The sequence below is a fragment of the Mirounga leonina genome, unplaced genomic scaffold, assembly GCF_011800145.1.
Source record: "Mirounga leonina isolate KUSES-001 unplaced genomic scaffold, KU_Mleo_1.0 Mir_153, whole genome shotgun sequence".
Taxonomy (NCBI): domain Eukaryota; kingdom Metazoa; phylum Chordata; class Mammalia; order Carnivora; family Phocidae; genus Mirounga; species Mirounga leonina.
Genome location: NW_023270387.1, coordinates 30,987,752 through 31,004,583, shown reverse-complemented (window position 1 = coordinate 31,004,583; position 16,832 = coordinate 30,987,752). Strand labels below are relative to the sequence as shown.

At 36.6% G+C, this 16,832-nt stretch overlaps 1 long non-coding RNA gene across 1 annotated transcript; it reads left to right on the top strand.

The window, feature by feature from the left end:
• Nucleotides 1-13,952: 13,952 nt before the first annotated feature.
• On the top strand, nucleotides 13,953-15,387 carry LOC118013417. Its single transcript, XR_004680009.1, has 2 exons — nucleotides 13,953-15,078; nucleotides 15,302-15,387. It is a non-coding gene; the product is annotated as an uncharacterized LOC118013417 (long non-coding RNA).
• The last annotated feature ends 1,445 nt before the right edge of the window (nucleotides 15,388-16,832 follow it).

The window sequence follows — 16,832 nt, the reverse complement described above, 5'->3', positions numbered from 1 at the left end:
CTGTGTGTTTACTGAGGAGTCCCAAAAGGCAGGAGTCATTTATAGTTATTACAAACATAAATATCCATCATCCAAGATGTTCATTATAGGGCTATGTTAGGAATTTAAGTGATGGAGGGGGGTGGGGGCCAAAGGTGCTGACACCACCTAATTATGACCACTTTCTCCCCTTTGTACCATCTGCCATCTCTCAGCAGTGTTTCCTTTGGGCTTTACCCTTCCAGGGTTGAGAGTAGCCTGACTTTGCCTTAAATCCATTCAGTCTCTTAGATTAAAAGTGTGCATTGTTTTCTCTATGGCAGCATGTTAGAAGTTTTATATATGGCTTTGCATCTTCATTTACCTTTTTACAGAGAACACTGACTGCACATGATTTATGCTTAAAGTCAGATATCATCACATTGAGGGCTGTGACTTCAGGAAGATCTGAAACCTTTACAACTAAATAGGGAGTTTGGCAGGGAAGATGACATTTTTTTAAAAATTCAGAATCCTATTTATATACTGTTAAAATTTGAAGTACTATAGTTTATATTAAAATTGAATATTTAGATATTATATTTCAGTACTAGGAATTTTTTTGTAGCCACTAACATGACAGATTAATAAATATGATGAAAATGATTGTCAGTAAATTATCATATTGAATTGTTTGTAGTGTTTCTGTATTTGTCTTCACTTTGTGTATATATACACACATATACAAAAATATGTAAATAACCTCATGTTATTCCTAATTTCAATTGCCACATATCTTTAATGTATGTTGACACTGTATTTTAAATTACTTAAAAAATAAACCATGTAAGCACATTTTAATTTAGTCTTTGTACTTCAAGAGCCACTGTGTTGGATTCATATAGAGAGAAAAACAAAGTTTCAAATACTGTGAATGGTCATTTTGAGTGTGGCTGAGTGGAAAATCATAGAATTAATAATCTTTTCCTGACAGTTGGACCTTTTCCTAAGAAATTGGCATTATGACAGATCAGGAAAATGTTAATGTTGGTACCTATTAATGATGCACGTGTCTACCAGAGAGAGAAGTAGATGAGCCACAAACAAAATATCAAATATAACAGGTATGCAGGCTTACCCAAAAATATAAGTTTGCAAAAGTTTACAAATGTGCTATGGAAGAAGTATCAGCATGAAAACTACACCCTTAGTTTTTTATTAGTTTTATGACCCTTTTGGTCACTATTTGACTTCTACCTAAAATTTTGTTTTTCTGTATCAGAAAAAAAGAGAATCATGTATTTATTTTGTGCTGCTAGGGTGGATTGTTGGAGCGCAACACTTACCTTGCAGAACCGTAAGCCTGACAGATTAATAATAGGTCCACTGAGCATACAACCTGATTTGCTCAACTGGATTGTACCTTCCTCAGTATTAGAAGAGAAGCGATAAATTCATGACACAAGACTGTTGAGATAAAAAGACTAATGTGAATAAATTCCAGTATGAGTAAGCAGGAAAGGACTCCTAGTATAGATATTAGAAATCATTGTGGATCAGCCACTGTTTGGGAATGTTGGGTTGGAAGGAATCAACCTAGGCTGGACTCCCTTATAATAACTGATATTTTAGAAATAGCAAAAACTAACTCCCAATAGCCAAAACTAGAATGGTTTGAACAACAAAATAAGTAATATATCAGATGATTGGGTTATGACCCAAATTATAAAATATCCATGAATCTATACTGATACAAAGGACAATAAATTTTGTTTATGTAAACGCATGTAAAATAGGGAAGAGACAGATACTCTTCAGAGAAGAATTCCAAATAATTGGAATTATTCTACTCTTTCCTCTAGGTGGTAGAGTTTAACTTTTCCCTTGTTGAGGATGGGCTGTTAGACTTAGTGACTAATTTCCAAAAAGAGTATGGAAAACGATTGTAACTTGACAGAGAAGCCTGTCAGATACTATCCTAACCAAGTGATAAAAGTTAACATCATCAGTGATACCATGTGGTTATCTTGTAATCCATAATATGATGTGATGAGAAAAGCCTGTCAACTCTGTGGTTTTCTTTCCCCAAACCCATATCTCCAGTCTAATCATAAACAAACACCAGACACATCTGGATGGGGGCCATTCTACAAGATAGATACTAAATCAGTAATTCTCCAGACTGTCAAGGTAATGAAAAATAAGAAATTGTCACAGATAAAAGGAGAACTGGGAGACCAGACAGCTGAATGCATTGTGAATCCCTGGATTAGATCCTGGAAGGGAAAGAAGACATCAGTGGAAAAACTCATGATATCCAAATAAAGTATAAAATTTAGTTAAGAGTGAAAAAAAAAGAAAACAGTAACAAAATCAGCCACAAGATCGTGACATGAACTAGAGCCACCTTATCTCCTTTTTGGAATTTAAGTCACTTTTATTCAAGATTTAAATACTTTCACGTTTTTCCCTACTAAATTTTGGGATCTGTGAGCAGGACATACCACTAGTTCATTGCCGGGTTTCAGGCAGTTGAGATCAGCTTGGTATACACCACGGCCCGCCCCTTTCATTAAATGAATAAATTCACTAGCAAAGGAATAATCATTGTAAACTGTTTCAGGATTTAGATAATGCAGTTGTAGGCTTGGGTTGTTTTCTGTCTGTGTCTTCTTGCCCAGGAATAGTGGAATTCATTCTTTAACATCCTGTGAATGTATGGTTCACCATACATATGTATATATCAGTGGAGTAAACATATCCCCCCACACACGGATATTATGTGTTCTTAAGGATTAGACACAGATTTGCTCTTCTCAGCACTGGACCTATAAAAACTTGGTTGATTGAGCTGAATGATTTAAGGATGATGTTGAAGAACTCAACTTCCTAAACCATTAAACACAAAATAACCCCAAAAGAAGCTATGTTAAACTTAAAGTTGAATTTCTTGAGCCAAAGAAGTTGTACTGTTAAAATTTCACACAGCCAAAAATTTAGAAGCAAAATCTTTTCCAAGTTTTTTATACAATGGTTCAAGTTGTTTTTTAAAAAAAAAAATGTAGATGAAAACATTTGAAACCTCTTTATGTAGGATGCCCTTGGAAACACAAATCCCCAAAATACTGAAATTGAATGCTTGTGAATGCTGTTTCTGGATGTTTAGGGTAAATGAGTCAAGCATGGCATTCAGCAGGACTCTGCTTGTTGATAGAAATTAGTTACGTAGAAATTAGTTATCTGAAACATTCTACCTCCAAATTGCCGGAAGCCTGTCTCCTGAAAAAGATTCTCAGGATAGGCTGGGCTAGAGAAAGAAAAATAACAGCCTATCTCCCAATCCTCATTATGGTTTTAAATATTCACTAAATCACCTATTTACAGAAAGATTTTTCACAGAATGAATGAATCATAAGTTGCCTTAGCAAATATACAGTTTAAATGCCTTTCAAGCATTTTTGAAGTAACAATTATTTCTTCAAATAAATCTGACTTGAAACAATATGTTAAATATGATCCAAGCTACTAGAATGTGTGCTTACATGTGTGTTAAAGAATGCCTTCCTTCCTCCATCCAGGCCCACAGCCTATCTGGCATCTCCCTAGAACACTTAGGGCTTTTTAGAACAAGTATGGAAATGACTTAGTCTAAATTTCTGCAAATTTGGAGACTGGGGCCATATCAACCCCTTTATAGCAGAATCATGACTCTTCTCTCTGCTGTTATCTGACCACTAACTTCTTGAATATGTGGGGAGGGTAGCTTCTCCTATGCTTTCATCTTTCTGAAGTCTCACCTTATCTGAAAAGGATATCCTCTGATAAATATCTTCCCTGATAGGCACACAGGGAGCAGAAAAGCCAAAAAAGTAAGATTCAACCAGACTTGGCTGTTTAAGGAGAAAGACTTTTTTTTTTTTTCTTAATTTTTGGTTTGTGAAAATTTCTGAAAATAGGTATAAAATACCTAGCCTAGTGCCTTGTACCTAGTAGGTATTACTGGATAGCTATATTAAAGACTCCAGGGGTTTTATAGTTGAGTTAGCAGATTTCTGATGTAAATGGCAAAAGAATCAGTGAAACATTAAACAGTATCAATAGAAGTTAAATCATGGCTCCCAAATGTATGGTCAACAGCCACTAAGCAAATGTTTTCCCTTACACTGTTACATGATCCTCTGATACTACTAGACACAGCCACTGGGTGTCTCTCTCTCTCTCTCTCTTTTTTTTTTTTTTTTTTTTAGGAAAGAACACAGACTGGAAGGTTAGTTTCTCTGACCGAATGTCACATAGTTGGTGGTGGTAGAGCTACAAGGTGTCGTTCTTTGAAACTCAGTACTCTTTACAATGAACCACCTTTTTAGTACACCAAGTGAAGTATGATAAAGCTTTATGTATCACCACACTTGAAAGAGTTCTTTGGCAAACAAGCTTATCCAGAAGAAAGATGAAGTTGGTGAAGAGACTAGAAACCCTGTCCTCTGAAAAATGTTTTAGATCAGAGTGTTGCTCCTCCCAAGTGTGACCTTTGGACCACTTTAAAAGCTGTTTACAAATGCAGAACCTCAATCAGGATCTGCATTTTAACAAAACTGCAAGATAATTTAGATAAACAGGGCAGTTTGAAAAGCACAGGTTTAGCAGAACTTTGAATGAGGCCTTTGGGAATATCTGAGGGCAAAAAAAGACTAGACTCATTTCTTATAAAGGCCAAAGATAGAATCTTGGAAGAAGTCACAAAGATTGAGATTAAGGTTTAAAAATAATTTTATCATCAAGTATTCTAAAAAGAGAACTCAAGAAACAGCTTTCCATTGTAGGGAGTGTTTAAGTGCATCTGGGTGACTGACCGTTTGTCAAAATTTCACAGAGAAGACAGAAAAATTCAATGAGTATTTGAACCAGTCTCAAAAAGCAATTCTCCAGCACCAAGACCTGTGCAAGTCATTGGAAATCTTGAGTAAATTAGGTATTATCCTTCCTTTCAAGAGAACCATGGTTTATTTGGGTAACAGGTAAGTAAAAGTCAGTAATGTGTATATGATGAAATGCTAAAAAGAGTAAGTATTGGGGTGCAGAGAAAGGGCACTATTCTGAACCCAGAAGATGGCAGAAGTGATGAAAAAGAAGATAGGTTGGATATAGAGAAAGACAAGTGTGAATTGATTGTAACTTGGTGGATGATGTCATCATCCAGCCAAATTTTGGCTGAGGTGAGAAGCTGAAAGGAGTGGAGCTCCCTGTAATAGATTGGGATTCCACGTTGCATGGAGGAAGAGGGAAATAGAGGAGTTGGGGAGAGGGGAGGAATAGAGTGGGTGATAGGGTAGGGCTGGGATAAGCTGTATTTATTCTTTTTTTATGTCTTCATCCTTTCAACTAACATAGTGCCACGCACTGTTGTAGTTGCTCAGCATTCAGAAAAGAATTAGACATGGTCTTTGTTCTTAAGGAGTTCATAGTTCAATGAAGGAGACAGACATGAATTAAGGTAAGTGTGATAGAGGTACAAAGTGTGAAAGCACACAATAACCCCAAAATTTATAGGGGAAAGGAAGGCAGAGAGGATCAGAGGAGGTTTTATACACAGAAACATCCTAAGTAAACCCTAAAGGATAGAACATCACAGAGAATGAAGACCTAAAGACTTAAAGTTGAATGAAGTTTCTGATGGATTAGATCTAGTTCTAAGTAGCTGCAAAGCTGAGTGCTTGCATGGGCACAGTGATGTCATTGTGGAAGCATAGGATGAGGTAAAAAAAAAATGTAAAAAACAGGATTGATTGTATGAAGACCAATCTGAGGAGGCAGTGAGGTTTAGGGAGGAGAATGGTGTACTCAGATTCACCTTTAGAAAGACTGGAATGAAGGGGTGAGTTCAAATGAATGTTGTGTCCGGCACTGCAGGAATGGGGCTGGAGAGGCAATGTTTCGTAAACACTACAAAAATGAACAGGCCAGACAAGGAAATGACTCATTTGATAGGTCAAAGTGACATGACATGACCATTTTGAATGAGTAATTTAGAGGATTCATATGGGCTCAGATGTCTGTAGGTTGCTGAGGAAGGAATCAGCAATAAAGACAGTGAGCAAAGTTTATCAAGGCTGAAAGAGGCTGCCAAAAGCACTGGGCAAAGTGAGTGGCTAGAACTGGTTAGTAAATTTGGTGATGTGGACTCACTTTGCCTAAGCTATTCCTCTTTTTGGGAGCACTGCAGGCACTGACAAGCAAGTCTTGGAGATTGATGGCTTAATGCCTCCCCATAAAATCCAGGGGCTTTCACTTGAGTTTCAAGGGTAGGCATAGGTGGTGGGGTGGGACGTGTGAATTCCCTAGGTTGTATAGTAAATGTATTATGTCTAGGTATGCACATTTTTCCCCCAGGAAGAGGGGCCATAGATAACAATGATTCAAAAATTTCCACTCCACATTTGACCTACCTCCTCCCCAACACTAAGGGTAACAAATGAGTGCTGCGTTCACAGTAGCTAAAAGTTGTGGCTGGAATGTCTGTTTGAACCCAGGGTCCCCACTGTGGAAGACCAGAGTGGAGTTTAACTTGGGGCCAGCTTGGTCTCTTCCCGTATCAGGCTGAGAAAGGAATGATTCTCTGTAGATGAAGCGTAAAAGCACAGGCCAGCCCAGTAATTTGTGCCTATTTGATGAGGGAATGCTTATAGAGACCACAACAGGTATCAGGGGAAAATAAAGAGGAGGGGCCACTGAGTGTTGCAGAACATTTAGGCTCCAGTCTTCATTCAGTCTGTTTCCTGGGGCTGGGTTGTGACCAGCTAAGGAGGTAGCTTTTTTTCTGTTTTGTGAACTTAGGAGATCCATGTGCCAGAAAGAATTCTTCTGGCACTTGTAGAGCAAAAAAGGGCCCTGTCATTCTCTCCCCCATGACCTTTGAGGAGTCCAGGAGCAGGCCAGGTTTTGCTCTACCTAAGAATTGTTGTGTGATGTGAAGTACAAAGCTATGGAGTTGTAGGGTGAGTGAAGCTGCAAAAAGTGGCAGAGCTTGGCTTTGCCCAGCCTTTCTTGCTGCTGGTGTCAAGGCTCACCTGCTGCAGACCCCTCCCTGGATGGGTGGGTTGTTTGTTTTTGTCTGTTTTTTTGCTTGGAAGCCAAGGCTAAAATAACTCCAAAATAGGAGTAAGTAACAATGTCCTCCTTAAGTACTTAAACATGGTATATCATTCTGTTTCCGGTCTGAAAACAGAACACCCCCTAGTAAGTAGAACAGGTTAAAATTAATATAATTAATGTGAAAGGTGACTATTAAAGAGCCTGACATGAAGCTCTAAGGAATACAGAGATAGTACATGGTGAAAGCAGCTACACCTGTAAGGCAAAGGGAGAGTACAAAGGAACTAAGAACTAAGAAGAGCCTACTTGAGGGTGAGATACAGACCTTATTATAAAGGGTATGGCTACCACAGGATACACAACAGACCGGTTGTTAGAAAGTTGCTAGTGAGTGTGGACCAGAGAACTGACAATGTGTGGCGGAGAAACTAGCTGGCGGGTTCCAGTTATGAGCAAGGACCACAGAGGTGAGTGCCACTGGGCTGCCCCTACCTGATCTGCTTAGTGTCCCTCTTCCTCTCAATTGACAAAGCCTAATGTTGCACCAAGGGATGAGGTCTACCCCCAGTGCCATAAAGCAGGGATAATGTCTTTGGAACTGAAGGCAATGTAGTGGTAACTGACACACTTGTAAACACTGTTTACCACAGATCAACAGCAAAATGTTGGAGTCTTTTTCTATTTAATTAGAAAACAGACAAGATTTCTATCTTAATGATTAATCAACACCATGTGGCAAGTTTTTGCAAATTTGGTAAGATAAAATGAAATAATTGGTATGCTTCTTGCATAAAAGCAGATAAAAAGATAAATTTTTTTTTATTTTCAGAAAATATGATTATGTACTTCAAAAACCAAGACACTCTACCACAAAACAGACAAAATAATCTGTTGGAATTGATAAGAGAATTTGATAAGGTGTATGAATATAAAGTAATCATAGAAATTAAGAGATCTTTTCCCCTGTCTTGGTAATAACCAATAAAAATTAGAAGAAATAACATTTATGACAGCAAAAAAGAATAAAATGCATAAGAATACATGAATCAAGAAAGTTAAGGGACCTATATGATGAGGAAATCCAACATCTTCTGAAAAGACTTAACATAAGACCCATCTTTTAGGATGGTAAGAATTAATACTTTAAAAATGCCAACATTCCATATATTAATTCTAATTTTAATGGAACTTAGGATTCTATTTCTATTCTTCTTCTTAGAAATAGACAAATGATTTGAGGCTCATATAAAAAAATCTGTTCAAAAAAAGACCAAGAGATTTTTGACAGAAAATAATGAGGGCAGTATTTATTCTATAAGTTATTAATATAATTTTAAGTTATAGAAATTAAAACACTACAATATTAGCATTGGATTGAGCAAGTATTTAGTTAAAAAAAAAACCAAAAGTATATTCAAGCATATGAAGAAACAAATGTATGATAAAATTTAGTAATTAAGTTAGGTTAATTTAATAATTGGCTATCAAAAGGGAAGGAAACAGAATTAGACCTCCTTCACACTTTATACAAAATAGATTTATAGAAGAATTTAAAATCCTAACAGTTAAATAAAAAAAAATTAGAGGGACTATCAGGAGTTTGTGTTGGGGAGACCATCTTAAAGCAAGAAACAACAAAATCTCAAAGGAAAAGACAGTCTTAATGACAAAGTTCTTAAATTTTATACAGTAAAAACATATAAAGTTGAAAGATGCCTTTTAGACTGGAAAAATATTTGTAAGAGACAGAGATGATATCCTTAATATGCAAAACACTCCTATGAATTAACTGGGGGAAAATAATGTGGAAATAGGATCAAGGGACCCCATGAGGCAATTTAGAGAAGAGGAGATGCACATAAACGTTTGCAAAGATGTTCAGCCTCATTATTTTTAAAAAATGCAGATTAAACTGACAATAAGATACCATTTTCCACCCAGATGACTGGCAAAACTATGGAGATCACATCTAGTTCTGTGGAGGTTGCAGGAAAATGAGAACTATTATCTGTGAATTACTCCAACATTTTGATCCAAAATATTTAGCAAAATTTGATAAAAAAAAATTAAATACACATATGCTATGACCCCTGTAATTGGATTCCATTAATCCAATTTTGGGAAATGTATAAGCACCAGTATAAAAACTTGTTCAAGGATGTGTAATATGATATTTCATAGTTTCAACAGCTTATATAAACAGTGGGTATAAAAAGACACAATATTCTTAATTTCCAAAACTAACTTTAAATTCAAACCTTAAGACTCCAGCTTGCTTTCTGAGGGACAATTTGATTTAGGTGCTTCCAGATAAATTCAGTTCAATAAGCAATTTTTAAAAAAACATTAAGTATAATTTCCTAGTTTGTGGTTTCCAATGATGAGATTTTAGTTGAGCTTTGAGGAAAGAGAGGAGTAGGACCAACATAAGAGGTGAGTGCATGTGTGTGTGTGTGCATGTGTGTGAGAGTGTTGGTTGAGTAAACAAGAGAGGCACATCCCAATGGAATAACAATAATAATATTGAACTGAAAATGAAATTGAAACTAAGATTATCCCAACTGGCCAAGATAACTTTACCCTCCTCAGTTGGCTTTGAACATCTTATGTTTATTGCTGCAGTGATTATTACTTTTCTGAATGCATTACAGCAGACAAGCAAGAAGATTAGCCCCTGCCTACTGAGATGTGCATAATGTCCCCAAGGAATGTGATGCCTTCCAGGAATTTGATATTCTTATTTTTCCGAGTGGATGGTGTCCTATTTTCATCCTGCCTGAGCCTACGAAAGAGAACGTAAGTTTTTATTTAGAAGTCCCTAAATTTATATTGTGTTTTATTTATTTATTTATTTATTTTTTTAATATATATTTTATAAGATTTTATTTATTTATTTCACAGAGAGAGAATGAGAGAGAGAGAGCACATGAGAGGGGGGAGGGTCAGAGGGAGAAGCAGACTCCCTGCCGAGCAGGGAGCCCGATGCGGGACTCGATCCAGGGACTCCAGGATCATGACCTGAGCCGAAGGCAGTCGCTTAACCAACTGAGCCACCCAGGCGCCCTTGTGTTTTAAATTTTACAAGTTAAACTTCATATTAATTCACTTTTAAAATTCTCCAGATTTTGCAAAATAGGAAATATAATCATCTTATTTTAAGTATAGCAATTAAGACTTATAGAGGTTTAATGGTTGTACTTCGTAGAACAGGACTTGCACTAAATATTTTCAAACCAACTTCAATGCTTTTTTCCTTAAACCAGTGTTTCCCAATTTCAGGTGTCATGTATCCCCTATATAATTTTTGCTATGCCCAACTATAACCTTAATATTATTTACTTAAGACAACCAACTTAAATCTAGGACAATGACTAGGTTTTTTTATTTTTAGTCTTGTCATAGCAATATATATGAAATATGTGGTAGGTGTGTTAGCCATTTTTCCCTAATATATGTTAAAAACAAATACATAGCTATAAATTCTGTTTAGGTGAGAAACATTACCTTAAATAAACCAAATGCCTCTCAGAAGTTTTAAAAGAGTTGACTTCATTAGTATTTATGAGATTTGATTAATGAGTTCTTTAGAGACTCTTGACTCTGGAAAACAAACTGAAGGTTGTGGAAGGGGAGGTGGGGGGGTATGGCATAACTGGGTGATGGGCATTAAGGAGGGCATGTGATGTGATGAGCCCTGGGTGTTATACACAACTGATGAATCATTGAACAGTACATCTGAAACTAATGATGTACTATATTTTGGCTAATTGAATTTAAAAAAACTTGATTAATGAAAACAGCAGGGAATTACCAACCTACCAACAGACCAACTGTTCTCTACTTTCTGTGGGTGGGGATGGACAAGGCAGGAAGAATCAAAATTCTGAATTATGATTGGTGAGTGTGGTAGGTATTCTTCAAGAAGTGGCAGTCTTCACTATCAATTCCTTCCTTCCCTGTATGTACATGCCTCTCCACCATCAAAAACTGAAGCTATTAATCCTCCCCCTGAATCTAGACTGGATTTATGACTTGCCTTAACTAATAGAATGTGGTAGAAGTGCTATGGCAGCTCTTGGTCTAACTTTAACAGTTTGGCAGCTTGGGGAAGACAGCCACTATGCTGCAAAGTAGTTTGGATTAGTCTAATCAATTACTTGATGCCATGTGAGGGAAAGAAGGAGGCCACAGAAAGGAGCACCAAAGTACTAAACATGTGAGTGACACCATCTTCGACCTTCTAACCCAGCCCAGAGGCCAGACAACTTCTGTGGGTTAGGAGAATGAGCCTCCCCACACTCTGACACATAAAATTATGGTAAATAATAAATTGCTTTAAGCCACTAGATTTTGGCATGTTTTGTTATGTAGCAATAGACAATTGAAATAATAATTATGGGACCATAGCATTGGAAATACCTGAGTTCTTCTGCTTTATAGCTGAGTATGGTAAAGACTGTTGGTTGTTTCCCATTGTTCTTAATGTTTTTCTTTCTCTCACAGTAATAGAAACTGCAACTTTTAGCTAGGGAAATAACAGTTGGAAAATAAAGATTACATTTCCTAGCCTTCTTTGGTGTTGTGTGTGGCTATGTTACTAAGTTTCAATCAATGCAATAAGAAAATAAATGCATACAACTTCATTGTTGGTTCTTAAAGATAGGAGACAAGCTCTTACTGTCCCCAATTCCTTCATACTGCTTCTTGGAAGGTGGGTGATTTTATACCACACAGATAAGTACACTCTCTAGATTTGATGGAGCAACAAGATAGAAGTCATGATTCCTGCATGATTTCATGGAGCAGAACTACCATCCTTTATAGACCATCTGCTTATTCCGTGAAAGAGAAATTTCCATTTTGTTTAAAATCTCTGTTTTCTGTTACATGTAGCTGAATTTTTATGTTAACTAATTAACTTGGTTTCTGCAGACCTGCAGATCTTGGAAACAGTGTTCCTCAGGAGAAGGAATATAAAGGCTATGAGCCCAAGAGCTGCCCTAGTAGCTTTCCATGAGGCCAAAAGCTGCCAAGAGACTAATGTGAAAGTAGGTATGATTGGCTACTTACACAAGTAAGTATAATCCTCAAAGGTAAAGAAGAGCTGTGTCCTCCAGCTGAGTATGTGTATGGTTTTAGGGTGTGCTAAATTCAGGAAATAGACTCTGGATCTTATCCCCTGCCTTGTATCCTGCATTATAATATCACTGAAACAGATAGTGCCTGGTTACATCTGTCCATTAACTATTTGTGGTCCACTAGACTATGAGCTCTATAAAATCATATTATATTTGCCTAGGGCAGGAGCTCTGCATAAGTTGCCTATCCAAAGTCTGATCTCCCTCCTTCCTTAATAAAAACTTGGATTTGAAAAACTCTATAGTTGAAAAAGTCTCAGACTCCTTTGCAATATGGAATCTATCTGATACAGTTTCTGCCAATGAGATAAGTAAAAGTGATAAATGCAAAGTTTCTGGGAAAGTTTTGTTTTTGTAATAAGTGCTACTGCTACCCCCTATTCCTTGTGATTTTCCTCTTATTCTTCCTGCCTGGAAAATGGATGGAAGTGGAGCAATCATTTTGTGCCATAAAAATAAAAGCAAGAAGGAGCTTGGGACATTTATATTATCATGGAAGCTGGATTAACTCCAAATTGTTGTTTTATGAGAAATACCCATTATTTGGTTAAATGTGGTAGTAAAGTTTCTTTCATAGTCAGTCAAATGAAATACCTTGCCTCCTCATCATTTTATTAAACCAAACCATTTGCAGAACTAAAGAATATCAATCATGTAGAAAGGACACACTTAACATACATGGTGGCTGAGTACTGCTAATTTCATGTGTGTCCTTCAAGGAACCAGAAACTCTTGTTTGTGAGATATGACTTAACATATATATGTATGGTGTATAAATGTATACATTTAAACCTTTACTGAGTCATGTTTCTTTCCATTTATATGTTCAGTGGCTGAAATCACCAATCCAATTACATATTATAGAGTTGTAAACTTTAACCTTAAAAATGAATGTTTTGTTCATAATAAATTTTGTTTATAATTCCATGAGAATACAATGAATCTGCTTAAGAAGTTATTCATTGCAACAAATAGCTCACAGCAACACAGTTCAACTAGAAACAGTGCATTTTATACAGTAAATGCTTTCTTTGTACCCTTCTCCTCTCACTTTTTAGAGCATTGCTCTACTTCAGATGGGCAAGATAGGTTTGTAGACAGAAAGGCCAAGGAGAAAGTAGAAGGAAGAGAACATTTAGGGGTAGTGGAGTGACAGAGATGAGGGGCTCTGTAGAAGGCCTCTGAACATGGGATGTCACCATTTATGGCCAGAGACCCTTATAGAATGTTGAGCACTCGTGAAGGGTCCAAATGAACAGGAGACTTTTTCGAGTGACAACATGAATGAATGTTATGGATGGGTCTGAAACCCTACATTCTAGGCTCCAGTCCAATGTTGCTCTCTGCAATTGTGCAGAACCTCAATTCCCTCATTATCAAGGAAGACATATATATCTCATTAGCTTTACATAACATTTTGACTTGCTAATTATAAGTGTAAATTGTATTTCAGTATGTGTGCTTATACTTGTGGACATTTTGTTCTTATAGATTCACTGGCCCACAGGAATTGTAGTTTAATGGAAATAGGGCTGGGCTTGGAGCCAGAAAACCTGGCTGGAATAGACCTAGTTGTTAAGCCATAGACCTGGTTGTATAATTTTGTGCAACTCTTGGGCGCCTGGGTGGCTCAGTTGGTTAAGCGACTGCCTTCGGCTCAGGTCATGATCCTGGAGTCCCGGGATCGAGTCCCACGTCGGGCTCCCTGCTCAGCGGGGATGTCTGCTTCTCCCTTTGACCCTCTTCCCTCTCATGCTCTCTCTCTTTCTCTCTCGCAAATAAATAAATAAAATCTTAAGAAAAAAAATAATAATTTTGTGCAACTCTTATCTGTAAGCCTCAGAAAAATAGAGATAATAGTCATCTTACAGTGTGTTATGAAGCTTTTATAAAATAGCGTAGTTGTCCCACAGGACTCCCCAGTAAAACTGAAGAGATGAAAGATAGAAGCATCGGAAAGGGGTGTGGCCAAGCCGTATGGGTTAGCAGGGGTCTCAAGCTTGAATACCTACAAGTTCATGCAGGTAATACAAAGGTGTGAAGTAGTAACTCTGTGGTGATTTACAGAGTACTGGCCCTGGAGGGCATAAACTTCTGAAGCTCAAACTGATTGTTGTTATGTAAAAAATGTAGGCTTAGATTTTCTGATTTTTAAAGAGATGCCAGGAATGTGGGTGCAAAACTTTGTTTTCAAAATAATGGCAAATACTTCAGAATGTTAAAAGATTGTTGGACCAAACAACATAACCATGGATGTAGTTAGTGGGTACTGGTTTGTGATCTTTGAGTTTCAGTGGATTTTAGGGCAGGGCTTCAATTTTTCTTTTCTTCTAGTTTAAGAAAACCTGTTGGCTGAGGAGACTCTTACAAAATATCTGAGGTTCTTGTCTCCAGCACAACTTCTTAATTTACCTTACAAGTAAACAGGCTCCATTAAAAACAAACAAACAAACAAAACACAGGAGAGCTCAGCCAAATATAAGGTGTTGAAAGGAAGTAGCCTTATTTCATCTGGAACAATGAGTAGGCAGAGGATATATCGGCTCTGTGTGTAAAGTAAGGATGATTGAATGTGACCAGGAAGTGGCCAAGAACATGAATATCTAAAAGAAGTAATCTAAAATAGGCTCACTGGGACATCAGAAAAAAACTCTTTTTTTTTTACCCACTGTCCAGCATCTTTTAGTTTGAAATCCTCAGGTATAGGACCAGTTGTCGTCAGTATAGTCAGGTCTTTGTGAATATGAAACACTTCATTGAAATCTTATTGTCTGAACATTTTCGTCCTGATCTCTATTTTTTGTTTTAGTTTTTGGAGCATCATCTGGGGAGAAGAGAGTTCTCTGCTGCTGCTTCATCCTAGCGAGAGAAGCCACACACTTACGCTGAGGTAGGATTTGACAAACACTTCTGAAACATAGGTTAAATCTATTAGAATCAACTGTTGGAAAATTCAAATTCCTCATAGCGTGGAGTTATTTATTACAGAGTAGATTGGAGGGATTATGTGGTGGGGAGTAGCAATTGCAAAAAAAAGGAGAGATCAGGTCTGTTGGGTTCTGACTCTGCTCTAAACCTTATGCTATTTGATCTCTTTTGGGAATTGCATTCAGATATGTAGATTTCTGGACTCCTTCCAATTCAACAGAGGAAACTGTGAGTAAGCTGCTTGTTTCTTTCCTCATAAATGATAGGTGAAGGGCTTAATAAAAAATAAAAATTAAAAAGAGAAACTTTCTGTTGTCTGGATAAGTACTTCATATTATATATCTCTATAAATTATATATCACATTTTTATCCATATATTTTATGCATCTACATATCTATCATATCTGTATATTATCTATATTATCTACCTATTACTATATGTTATCTATATATTACTATGTATTATCTATCTATATATCTATTATTTATATTATACATTTATATTATATAATATATTATATACATACATATTTACATATGTATATTTTAGATTATACATTTATATATTATAATATATTATACATAACATTACATATTATGTATACATTATACATTTATATATCATATATTATGTAATATCTATCTAATATCTAATATCTGGATATTACATATCTATCTGTATCTTTACATTTTCATAGAATTCTCCCACTTGGGTTTTTTTCCTCTTCCAAAAGCCACCTTGTATTGATGGTTTTACTCTATATTAGAATTCAGATAGCATAGTGGTTGAACTCTGAAGTTGCACTTCCGGATTTAAATCTGATTTTCTAAACCTCAATATCCTGACATGTACTAATTAGATACCTCATATATTATTAGTATTACATTAAATAGTACTTAATATAATAGTAGCTATTATTATTATTAGTTCTTTATATCAACTGTGGAAAATAGGTATTACCTAAATTTTAAAGATGTGGAAAAAAGGAACTGCAATAACAAGAAAGTACAACAATCTTGAAAGACTTTTAATTTTTCTTCAGAAGCAGTACCTCTCATGGGAAGTTATAGATTCTTTTTTTTTTTTTTTTAAAGATTTTATTTATTTATTTGACAGAGACAGAGATAGCGAGAGCAGGAACACAAGCAGCAGGAGTGGGAGAGGGAGAGCAGGCTTCCCGCCGAGGAGGGAACCCGATGTGGGACTCGATCCCAGGACCCTGGGATCATGACCTGAGCCGAAGGCAGACGCTTAACGACTGAGCCACCCAGGCGCCCGGGAAGTTATAGATTCTTGTTGAATCTTCTATCCCTAGTTAAGGAATAGAGTTTCCACCAAGACTGATAATTTTCCTGTTGATCATTTGCCAGAACTAGGCTAATGGAGCACTGGGCTTCTTGACAGTATCATTTGATTTGCCTAAAAAATGCATTACAGAATATAAATAAAATAGGTGTGCAGTCTCAGGTGCAAAGTCAAATTAAAAATGAGAATCTTCCATGTTGCTAGAACTGCTGGGTAAGACAGCAAGGATGAAAAAACATAGTTTCAAATACCAGGCTTTCAAAATTTTTATTCAGTGGGGGAGGAAAACAACACTACTACATATACCTGTTTCAAGCTTTTTGCATTTTTTAACAAAATTCTAAAAAACACTTTCACAGGGGTTAATTCTCTGTAGAAGACAGCCTGACTGGCAGCCAGTGTCTCCCCAA